The sequence below is a fragment of the Gorilla gorilla genome, chromosome 3 (genome assembly GCF_029281585.2).
Source record: "Gorilla gorilla gorilla isolate KB3781 chromosome 3, NHGRI_mGorGor1-v2.1_pri, whole genome shotgun sequence".
NCBI lineage: Eukaryota > Metazoa > Chordata > Mammalia > Primates > Hominidae > Gorilla > Gorilla gorilla.
In genome coordinates this window covers 67,377,166-67,389,348 of record NC_073227.2, presented here as the reverse complement: position 1 = coordinate 67,389,348, position 12,183 = coordinate 67,377,166, and the positions used below count along the sequence as shown (strand labels likewise).

Here is a 12,183-nt window from a genome sequence, read left to right as displayed (position 1 = left end):
TACTTGAAATAAATATATATTTTTAATTTTGTTATTATAGAGTCTTCAAATGCTTTAGCATCTCTCTTTTGCAAGTCTGGTTTAGTATAGAGTCCTTAATCAGTTTTTCCCTAATTGGACTGCTAAGAGAATCACCTAGAGACTTTTAAAAAGTATAGATTTTGTCTCACATCTTTTGCTATCACTATCAGAATCTTCAGGGTGCATGTTTTAAAATTACAATTTTGAAAAATACCCCAAAAGATATGTGACAGGGAAATAAAAACTTGAGAACTCAATTCACTATGCCAAAGAAAAATAATAATAATAAGCTGAAAGCTGAGTCATGCAAGAAACTACCTTTCCTTCTGTTCTTAAGCAGTCAGCTACAGATGAAAGGTAAAATATCTCCATAGGCAGCTATGCCATGTTCACATGATCTTATGTAAAGTGCCAATTTACTGAGAACAAGACAAAAATATAATTGATTATTCTCCTACCTGCTCCTTTTGTCTTACAACGTGTGGATTACCGTACCCTCTCTTTCCCCTCCAGATTACTTTTCCCCTTTAAATACTGGAGTCCTCAAAATCATCTTTGGAGAAATGCACAGACCAGGGACTGTTTCTGTGATTGCATGTTTATTTCTTCTGGGCATATCCTTAACCTTGGCCAAATAAACTTCAAAACTGATTGAGACTTGTCTCAGATACTTTCTGTTTTACACATATTTACTTACAGTAGTAATGAAACTAGCATTTTACATGAGATATTGAAGGCATAAGAATTTAAATCAAATGTTTCTTGGAAAGTGATAAGTATCAGCTTGTTTTCTTTTTTTAACCAAAAAATGGAATTCAGAAAATTGTAAAGGTCATATGAATAGCTGACTAGCCCATGAACAAATCAGTTTAGCATGCACATTAATATCCAAATAGTGACTTAGTTTTAAATGTTATATTTGCTTAAGTTGGGTTCTTGCTACATAACTCAAATAAAATGATTTCTGTAGATGCTGTCATATTTGCTGTTTGGGCAATTTAGTTGTTCCAGCCTTCAGGCTTCAGAGTGTCTGAGGTGGCCATGAGCTGAAGTGGTCTGCCGGCACAGCACGGCTTGTCTATGAAAACATGGTCAAAGCACTTTTTAAAGCAGGTTCCTGGTCTCATTCCTCCTGACTGGGCAAGACCTCCCAACCAGGGTCTCCAGCCACCTCCTACAGTGCATTTGAGCCAGCAATATGTCTGTACCTCCCTGTGATAGAGCTCCTAGAAGACGGGGCAGACTGCCATCTTTGCTGCTTCGCAGGCTTCCTGGTGATACCTGCAGGTACAGGAAAATCTGAGGTGACTAGGCATTGAAGAGGAACCCCAGCATACCACAGCAACCCTACAGAAAAGTGCACAGACTGTTAAAGGAAAAAAAACATACAAAAGTCAACAAAAGTCAGCAACTTCAAATATTGAAGTTAAATAAGCCCACCAAGATGAGAAAGAATCAGCACAAGAATGCTGAAAACTCAAAAAGCAAGAGTAACCTCTTTCCTCCAAATGACTGCATCACCTCTCCAGCAAGGGTTTGGAACCAGGCTGAGGCTGAGGCAGTTAAACTGACAGAATTAGAATTCAGAATTTGGAAAGAAATGAAGTACACTGAGCTAAAGGAGTGCACTGTAAACCAATGCAAGAAAGCTAAAAGTCATAATAAAACATTGCAGGAGCTGTCAGACAAAATAGTCAATAGAGAAAAGAGTGTAACCAACCTGATAGAGCTCAAAAACACACTACATAATTTCATAATTTGAACACAAGTATTAATAGCAGAAGAGACCAAGTGGAGAAAAGAATCACTGAGCTTGAAGTCTAGATTTCTGAAATAAGACAATGAGACAAAAACAGGGAAAAAAAAGAGAAAAGGAAGGAACAAAACCTCCACAAAATATGGGATTATGTAATGAGACCAAATCTGTGACTGACTGTGTTCCTGAATGATATGGGGACATTGGAATCAATTTGGAAAACATATTTTAGGATATCATTTATGAGAACTTCCCAAACCTAGTTACAAAGACAAACATTCAAATTCAGGAAATGCAAAAAACTCCAGTAAGGTACACCATGAGAAAAACATCCCCAAGACACATAATTATAAGATTCTTCAAAGTCAAAATGAAAGAAAAAATGTTAAAGGCAACTAGAGAGAAAGGCCAGACCACCTACAAAGGGAAGCACATCAGACTAACAGCGAATCTCTCAGCTGAAACCCCACAAGCAAGAAGAGATTAGGGGCCAATATTCAACATTTTATAAAGAAAAGAATTCCAACCAAAAATTTCAAATCCAGCCAAACCAAGCTTTATAAGCAAAGAAGAAATAAGTTCTGTATCAGACAAGCAAATGCTGAGGGAATTTCTTACCACCAGACGTGCCTTAAAAGAGCTCCTGAAACAAGGATTAAATGTGGAAAGGAAAGACTATTACCAACCACTACAAAAACACACTGAAGTATACAGACCAGTGACATTATAAAGCAACCACATAAACTAAGTTTGCAAAATAACCAGCCAACATCATGATAACAGAATCAAATCCACACATATCAACACTAACTTTAAATGTAAAATCGCTAAAAGCCCCAGCTAAAATACAGAGTGACAAGCTGCATAAAGAACCAAGGCCTTGCTATGCTGTCTTTAAGAGACCCAACTCACATGCAATGAACACATAGGCTCAAAATACAGGGATGGAGGAAAATTTACCAAGACAATAGAAAACATAAAAAAGATGGGGTTGCAATCTTAGTTTCTGACAAAAAAGACTTTAAACCACCAAAGATCAAAAAAGACAAAAAAGGGCATTACATAATGGTAAAAGGTTCAATTCAACAAGAAGCGCTGTCTTAAATATATATGTACCCAACATAGTAGGACGCAGATTTATAAAGCAAGTTGTTAGAGACCTTCAAAGAGACTTAGACTCCCACTCGATAATAGTGGGAAATTTTAATACCCCACTGACAATATTAGACAGGTCATTGAAACAGAAAATTAGCAAAAATATTCAAGACCTGAACTCAGCACTTGATCAAATGGACCTGTTAGATAACTACAGAACTCTTCACTCAAAAGCAACAGCATATACACTCTTCTCATTGTCACGTGGCACTTACTCTAAAATTAATTACATAATTGGAAATAAAACACTCCTGAGAAAATGAAAAATAACTGAAATCATAACAAAGAACCTCTCAAACCACAGCACAATCAAATTAAAAATCAAGACTAAGAAATTCACTCAAAACCATACAATTACACGGAAATTGAATGACTTGTAAATGACTTTTGGGTAAATAATGATATTAAGACATATATTTGGAAGTTCTTTGAAACTAATGAGAACAAAGATAAAACATAGCAGAAGCTCTGGGATCCAGCTAAGGCAATGTTTATATAAAAGGTTATAGCACTAAATGCCCATAACAAAAAGTCAGAAATATCTTAAGTCAACACACTAACATCACAACAAAAAGGACTAGAAAACCAAGAGCAAACAAATCCCAAAGCTAGTAGAAGATAGGAAATGACTAAAATTAGAGCTGAATTGAAGGAATTGGAGACAGAAAAAAAAAAAACATTCAAAAGATGAACTAATTCAGGAGTTGGTTTTATTTTAAAAAATAATAAAAAGATAGACTCTAGCTAGACTAATAAAGAAAAAAGAGAGAGAAAATTTAAAAAAAAACACAGTTAGAAACAATGAGGATATTGCCACTGACCCCACAGAACTACAAACAAAACTCAGAGATTACGAACACCTCTATGCACATAAACTAGAAAATATAGAAGAAATAAATAAATTCCTAGTCACATACACTTTCCCACAATTGAACCAGCAAGGAATTGAATCTCTAAATAGACCAATAATGAGTTCTGAAATAGAGTCAGTAATAAATAGCCTACTAACTAAAAAAAGCACAGGACCAGATGGATTCATAGTTGATTCTACCAGATGAACAAAGAAGAGCTGGTACCATTCCTGATGAAACTATTTCAAAAATTCAAGGAGGAGGGACTTTTTTCCTATCAGAATCTTCAGGGTGCGTGTTTTAAAATTACAATTTTGAAAAATACCCCAAAAGATAGGTGACAGGGAAATAAAAACTTGAGAACTCAATTCACTATGCCAAAGAAAAATAATAATAATAAGCTGAAAGCTGAGTCATGCAAGAAATTACTTTCCTTCTGTTCTTAAGCAGACAGCTACAGATGAAAGGTACAATATCTCCATAGGCAGCTATGCCATGCTCACATGCTCTTATATAAAGCGCCAACTTGCTGAGAACAAGACAAAATATAATTGATTATTCGCCTATCTGCTCCTTTTCTCATACATGTGGATTACCATACCCTCTCTCTTTCCCCTCCTGATTACTTTTGAAATTGAGTCAGTAATAAATAGCCTACTAACTAACTGGTATCAGCATTATCCTGATACCAAAACCTGGCTGATACAGCAACAAAAAAGAAAATTTTAGGCCAATATTCTTGATGAACATCAATGTCAAAATCCTCAATAAAATACTGGCAAATCAAATCTAGCAGCACATTAAAAAGCTAATCCTCCACAATCCAGTAGGTTTTACCCCTGGGACTCCACGTTGGTTCAAAATATGCAAATTCATAAATGTGGTTATTCACATAAACATAAATAAAGGCAAAAACCTCATAATTATCTCAATATATTTAGAAAAATATTTCAATAAAACTCAACATCGACTTACGTTAAAATCTCTCAATAAACTAGGTATTGAAGGAACATACCTCCAATTAATAACAGCCATCTAGGACAAACCCACAGTCAACATCGTAATGAATGAGTGAAAGCTGGAAGCATTCCCCTTGAAAACTGGCATAAGACAAGGATGCCCTCTTCCACCACTTCTGTTAAAGATAGTATTGGAAGTTCTGGCCAGAGCAATCAGGCAAAGGGAAGAAAGAAAGAAAAAAAGCAAGAAAGCAAGAAATCAGGAAAGAAGGAAAGAAAGAAAGAGAGAAAGAAAGAAAGAAAGAAGGAAAGAAAGAAAGAAAAGAAAAGAAAAAAAGAAAAGAAAAGAAAGAAAGGAAAGAAAGAAGGGAGAGTGAGAAAGAAAGAAGAAAAGAAAGAAAGAGAAAGAAAGAAAGAAAAAAGAAAAGAAAAGAAAGGAAGGAAAGAAAGAAGGGACAGTGAGAAAGAAAGAAGAAAAGAAAGAAAGAAAGAAAGAAAGGGAGAAAAGGAGGAAGGAAGGAAAGAATGAAGGAAGGAAGGAAGAAAGAAAGAAAGAAAGAAAGAAAGAAAGAAAGAAAGAGAATTCAAATAGGAAAAGAGAAAGTCAAGCTATCCTTCTTTGCAGATGACATAAACTTATATCTAGAAAACTCCATAGTCTCAGCCCAATATCTTCTTAAGCTGATAAACAACTTCAGCAACAACTCAAGATACAAAATCAATGTGCAAAAATCACTAACATTTCTATGCACCAACAGTAGTCAAGTTGTGAGCCAAATCACAAACGAACTCTCATGCACAATTACCACAAAAAAAATAAATGAATAAATAAAACACCTAGGAATACAGCTAACAAGGGAACTGAAAGATCTCCACAAGGAGAACAAACCACCACTCAAAGAAATCAGAGCTGACACAAACAAATTGAAAAACATTTTATGCTTGTTGGTAGGAAGAATCAATATCATTAAAATGGCCACAATATGCAAAACAATTTATAGGTTCAATGCGACTCCCATTAAACTACCACTGACATTCTTCACAGAACTAGAAAAAAAATTTAAATTCATATGGAACACAAAAAGAGTCTAAACAGCCAGTGCAATCCAAAGCAAAACACAAATTTGGAGGCATCATGCTATCTGGCTTCAAACTATACTACAGGGCTACAGTAACCAAACAGCATGGTACTGGTACAGAAACAGACATATGGACCAATGGAACAGAATAGAGAACCCAGAAATAAGACTGCACACCTATAAATAACTGATCTTCAAAAAACCTGGCAAAAAACAAGCAATGGGGAAACAATTGCCTATTCAATAAATGGTGCTGGGATAACTGGCTAGCCACATGCAGTACACTGAAACTGGACCCCTTCCTTACATCATATACAAAAATTAACTCAAGATGGATTAAACACTTAAATGTAAAACTCAAAACTATAAAAAGCCTGGAAAACAACTTAGACAGTCCCATTTAGGACATAAAAGCACAGGCAAATATTTCATGACGAAGATGTGAAAAGCAATATTAACAAAAGCAAAAATTGACAAATAGGATCTAATTGAACTAAAGAGCTTCTGCACAGCAAAATAAACTATCAACGGAGTAAACAGACAACCTACAGAATGGTAGAAAGTTTGGCAAACTATGCATCTGACTAAGGTGAAATATTCAGCATTTTTAATGAACTTAAATTTACAAGAAAAAAAAATTACCCCATTAAAAAGTGGGCAAAGGACATGAACAAGTACTCTTCAAAAAAAGACATACATGTGGCCAAGAAGAATATGAAAGAAAGCTCATCACTGATCCTTAGAGAAATGGAAATCAAAACTACAATGAAATACCATCTCACACCAGTCAGAATGGCTATTATCAAAAAGTTAAAAAATAACAGATGCTGGCGAAGTTGTGGAGAAAAGGGTCACTTACACACTGCTGGTGGGAGTGTTAATTAGTTCAACCATTGTGGAAGACCGGGGCGATTCCTCAAAGACCTAAAGACAGCCATACCATTCGACCCAGCAATCTCATTACTGGGTATGTACCCAAATGAATATAAGTCATTCTATTATAAAGAAACATAAATGCGTATGTTCAGTGCAGCACTATTCCCAATAGCAAAGACTTGGAATCAACCCAAATGCCCATCAGTGATAGACTGGATTAAAAAAATGTGGTACATATACACCATGGAATACCAAGTAAAAAAAAAAAGTGTACCTGACACATAATAAGCACTATGTAAAGTGCTTATTAAATAAAGATTAAGACTATCTTCAAAAAAAACTAAGAATATTTAGATAAAACTACAGATGTTTTACATTACCTCGTAATCACACCAAGCCTCTTGTCAAGGAAGTTGTAAAGCTAATGATGGGGACCTATTTGTAAAGAATTTGTGATTTATTTATTTCAGAACTTGCTGCAGTAGCTGATATATTTATCACAGTGTAGACTTCAGAATTATGTTATTTAAAATGTCATGGTTAAAAATGGAAGTTTATGTTTTTTTATTGTGGTTAAATTCTGTTAATTTTTTTCTTATGTTGATACTTGTATTAAAATATTTTAAATTTTTATCAAAGGTACTTTAGCTGAAGTTTTTACATTAGTATAAAAAACTGATAAATTACTTACAATTTTGTGTTATAGTTTTCTCTAGGTTTTAAGCTACCAGATGCTGAGCACCCATGTGTTATAATCACTAAAACATTCTTACATGACCCAGCATACGTGAAGAACGAATGGGTATATGATTGAATCCATTAACGAGCAGTTATAAGTTGGTTTCTATTTAAAATTCTGAAAAAGAGCAGTGGTCAGTAAACTAACGGAATGCTTTATTTTTTCTAGTCTCTGACATTAATTACATCAAATTAAAATAGTTTCTTGACAAGAGAGAATTAAAAGGATATTTTTCAAATATTATTCAATTTGTAATTGTCACAGTTTAATCCAATTATTTACACATTAAAGTATAAATAATAATTGGCCTTATGCCAACCATAAAAATGAAAACAAAAACTGTCATATTTGTAAAGAAAAATCGTTTTCCAACTGTCTATGGCATAAAATATGCTGCCATTAATTGCTTCGTCTTTAATGTTAGGCTTGTCAACATAGTCCTTATTTGTTGTTTTTAGGATATTTTGTAAGTTGATGACTCCTGAGCCTGTTTGAACCATAAACCAGACTAGAATTCTATTAATCTAAAAAGGACACTCCTCAATTTCATACGAGTAGCATTCTTTCTTATTCTGATAAATACAAGTTTAAAAAATTCTAAGTGAGGAATCCAAAAGAAAAATACAGCAAGTAGTTTTTGCTAATTTTGTTATTACCTCTCATAATTCTAGGCACTTTCTTTAACATGAACTGAAGCATTGCATGTGTTCTGACATATTGACATTGCCTGGAAACCTACAAATGCAGGTTCTAATAGAGATATGCAAATGATGAATGAAGATGCCATTTGTTTTTTATCTGTTTTGGCATTTGAAGTCACCAGGTCACATTATATTTTGGGCACATGTAAGTGAGATTGCCCTCATATAAACATCACTGAATGGGAAATGAGATGGAGATAATGTAATAATCTTCACATCTCCCAAATGAAAAGATTTAATCAGTTATACAAAATTCTTAAAAACTGAAATATAATCTAATTTTGCTATGATAAATTGGCCCATTTCCATGGAAACATCTTCATCTTTGTGGAGAAAAAAAAAATAAAACTTTTCATTTAAGCAGCTGGAGATAGAGATCGTTGTAATGGGCCACTAAGGATTTTAAAAATCAATGAGAAATGATTAATTCAGTAGAATCAGCACAATTTACCATCCTACTCTTCAAGTCAATCCTCACTTAATCTCTGTTGCTATTTTACTGCTTGACTATATTTTTAACTCCTCTGGCAGACTGTTCAGAGATAAGCTTGAGCTAAATTTTATCAAGTGTTGAAATCCATTGGTGCTTAAGATGATAAGCATTGTTACATTTGCATTATACAAGTTTGAAATGTTAATAGTTTTTGAAAATACATAGAGTGCAAGCTGTAGTTTGGAATGTTTTCTTCAATTAGTCAGAAAAAAAAGTGTTTTCTTTTGTTTTGTATTCAGAGGCAGGGTTTCTTCTGTCACAGGCTAAAGTGGCATGATCATAGTTCACTGTAACCTCTAATTCCTGGGCTCAAGCAATCCTCCTGCATCAGGCTCCCAAGTAGCTGGGACTACAGGCATGTGCCACCGTGCCCAGCTGATTTTTTAAATTTTTATTTATTAATTTATACAAGGTCTCACAATGTTTTCCAGGCTGGTCTTGCACTCCTGTCCTCAAGCAACCTACCCACCTTGGCTTCCCAAAATGCTAGAATTACAGGCAGGAGCCACTGTGCTCAGCCAGAAATCATGTTTTAAAATGAATATTTTGCTAACAGTTTTTTGGCTATGTGGGTTCTCACCTTTTTTTCAATTTATATCCATTATATTCACTGGGAAACAAAAATAAACATAAATATTGAAATACTGATATTTTTGTTGGACTTCAGGTTAGTAAATTTCCTGTGATTATGGATGGTGCTTTAAAGGCTTTACTTCCATTGTAAAATTAGGGAAATAATATATATCTCAAATTTATTATAGAGATGTAATAAAAGTCTATAAGGGATTTCTTTTTTACAATTTCCATTAACAAATTTACATTGCTATAAATGTATAGGAATGTTTTATCATCTCTTGATCAACATTGAAGCCCAAGAAAACTGGTGATATTTCTATGAAACTGCCAGAAGATGTGTCGAATCTAAATAAGTTATTGAATTGGCTTCTTGTTGGGTAGAATTGTCTTTCATTTGGGGGATCAGTTGAAGGTCAATTATGTAATATCATGAGTATGCTACCATTTTAGCAGCAGATGGGCCATATCAGGGCAGGGGACAGAGAGTGTAACTGAAGACATCCACTAACAGTCAGTATCAACTTCCCAGCCTGTGAGTAACCTTGGAAGTAGCTCCTGCTCCAATCAAGGTTCTGCCGACTGTAGCCTTGGATGATACTTTGTCTGAACTCTATGAGAGACCCTGAACCAAAATCACCTAGCTTAATCATTCCAAAATTCCTGTCCCACAGACATTGTGAAGATAATACATTTTGTTTCAAATTATCTTTAAAAAGTAAATAAGCAAGTTGAAGATATACAGGAAGCATAAGGATTTGTAAAATTGGGAAAAAAAGTGGCAATAATATCAAAATTAGCTAATCTGGCCTTCAAATTTAAGATGAGTTAATAGGTTTGGGTTTATTATTAACCATATCCCTTGATTCCTTACTTCTCATCTCCCATCCAATCACCTACAATTTTATTAGAGATGAGAGAAGAGGCTGTTGGTTTGAATTGCATAGAATGGGAAAATTGGGTTATTTATTATACTCATTCTTTTTCACGTTTTCTGAGGATCTTAAATTAGGTAGAATCACATTTAAATGCATTTTCTTGGGTTTATGGTTTTGCTGGAGTTGGCCCAAATTTGCTTTCTCTAAGGTCTCTATAGTATTTGGAACCATGTGTGTTTCTAGATTACTGGTTAATATCTGGTTTTATGTGCCTCAGGATGAAATAATCTTATACATTCCTTACATTTGTTCTCCAGATTTGAGTACAGTGAAAGAATTTGCTCTCCAAAGTACTAAAATGCTGTGTTCTCCAGGATCTGGGAAGGTTTTTCCATGTATAATGATCTAGAATGGTCACTGATACCTTGGTTACTAGCTGCCAAATGCTTTACAACATCTTTCTGCCTACCCATACCAGCTCTGTTCTCACCCCTTTATCTGGCCTCTGTCTCTTTCTAGTATGGGACTCTCTTTTGAGCCTAGCTTCTAACGTATACCTTAAGCAAGTAGTACACAACTTTGCAGTGTTCTTACACAATTCTTCAGGACATTTTGCCACAAAAAGGGCACAGTTTATGAGCTCTGAAGATAAATTGAGAAAAAGCTTCTTGAGGGATGGTTAGGTGGAATACTTTATAGTAATTTTGCAAATAATATTTTCTGTAAGTATCTAAAGGACTCAGGGGGTGCTGAACTTTTTGTCTTTATTTGTTCTCCAACCTATGGCAGCCTTGTTCTCCTTAATGAAGATGTGTTAGAGGTTATAGGAGGTTAACCAGATAAACTGATTGTGGTGATAGATGCAGGAGGCAGATAAGGAGGGAGGGGTGGTCCTGGGAGAATCTCCAACCCATCCTACACGTGTTTACATCAGATGCTTTTGTGCAGATAAGGGAACCTGCCCAGGGTTTTGTCTGCTCATGCCAGCAGCTGGGAGATTGGGTGGAGCTAACGGGAAGTTTGTGCCTTGTGAAGGGAGGAGGATCCTTACCTCTTCAGCTCCTTTGTGATGACCTGGTATTCAATCTGTGTAGTGGGAGCCTGTTGGGACCCCTCCTTTTTTCACTGAGAGCTTTCTTTTAATAAATTCTGCTCTCCTCACCTTTTAATATGTCCACGTGCCTAATCTTTCTTGGTCAAGTGACAAGAACTTGGTTTGATCTGAAATAAGGAGCAAATATCCCGTACCAGTAAAAAGAGACTGTCACTAAATAGGGAAACTAGTGTATCCCTTTTGGTCCATAAAGTACTGCTATTTTAATGTTAGCCATCTGCTGCTACTGTTTTGGTATTTTGATAAATGCTAGGACTAAAAATTAGTCTTAGTATGTATTTTATTACAAGGAAAGGGTTAATGAGTATGAAAAACAATGACTTATAAATTGTACCATAACTAAGTGTTGGAGACTTCATAGAATGCCCTACAAGGAAAATACGTCTTCTAGAAGGTCTTCCTGAGTGAAGAATAATACACTAACAATGGAATAGCAGATCATGAGAAATCATTTTAGGGGGCTATTTGGAGATGGAATACTCTACCAATTTTGCTGAATTGGCAACTCTCTTCTCTCTTTTTAAAACGATCCCCATCATTACTATATTATGATTAAAGATAAATATGGACAACTGTTGTCAAATTATAGTCATTAGCATATTAACATATTTTTGTTTCTCAGCATGACATTTACAATTCTATTGTGACTTATTGTGGTAAATATATTTTTTTAAGAAAACACGAATCTGGCTTCTACTTAAGATATGTAAGTATGGATAAATCACTTAACCTGCCTAACGTGAAGTTTCTTTCTAAGTAAATGGCACCACATTGGATATCTGATAAGATTAATTAATAAGACATACCTGAGATATTATAAGTATTGTAGGTACATTATATTTATTATCGCCTTGCATATTTGAAAGTAAAGCCCATTTTTATACCTCCTAAAATGCATTCATATCTTTATAGTTTTTGTTTTCCTAAAAGAAAAGAAGAAATTCAAGTCCTTTCTTCAATGGTAAATATTTACAATTTTAACTCATCT

The 12,183-nt window shown here is 34.7% G+C and overlaps 1 long non-coding RNA gene across 2 annotated transcripts; it reads right to left on the bottom strand.

Moving 5' to 3' along the window:
* Nucleotides 1–603: 603 nt before the first annotated feature.
* LOC101146610 (uncharacterized) lies at nucleotides 604–1,584 on the bottom strand. Of its 2 annotated transcripts, none has more exons than XR_008678917.2 (2): nucleotides 1,517–1,584; nucleotides 604–1,387 (listed from the first exon to the last, which is right to left on the bottom strand). It is a non-coding gene; the product is annotated as an uncharacterized lncRNA (long non-coding RNA). The 2 variants fall into 2 exon arrangements; XR_008678916.2 differs by having other exon boundaries at nucleotides 604–1,368; nucleotides 1,517–1,568.
* Between the last annotated feature and the right edge of the window lie 10,599 nt (nucleotides 1,585–12,183).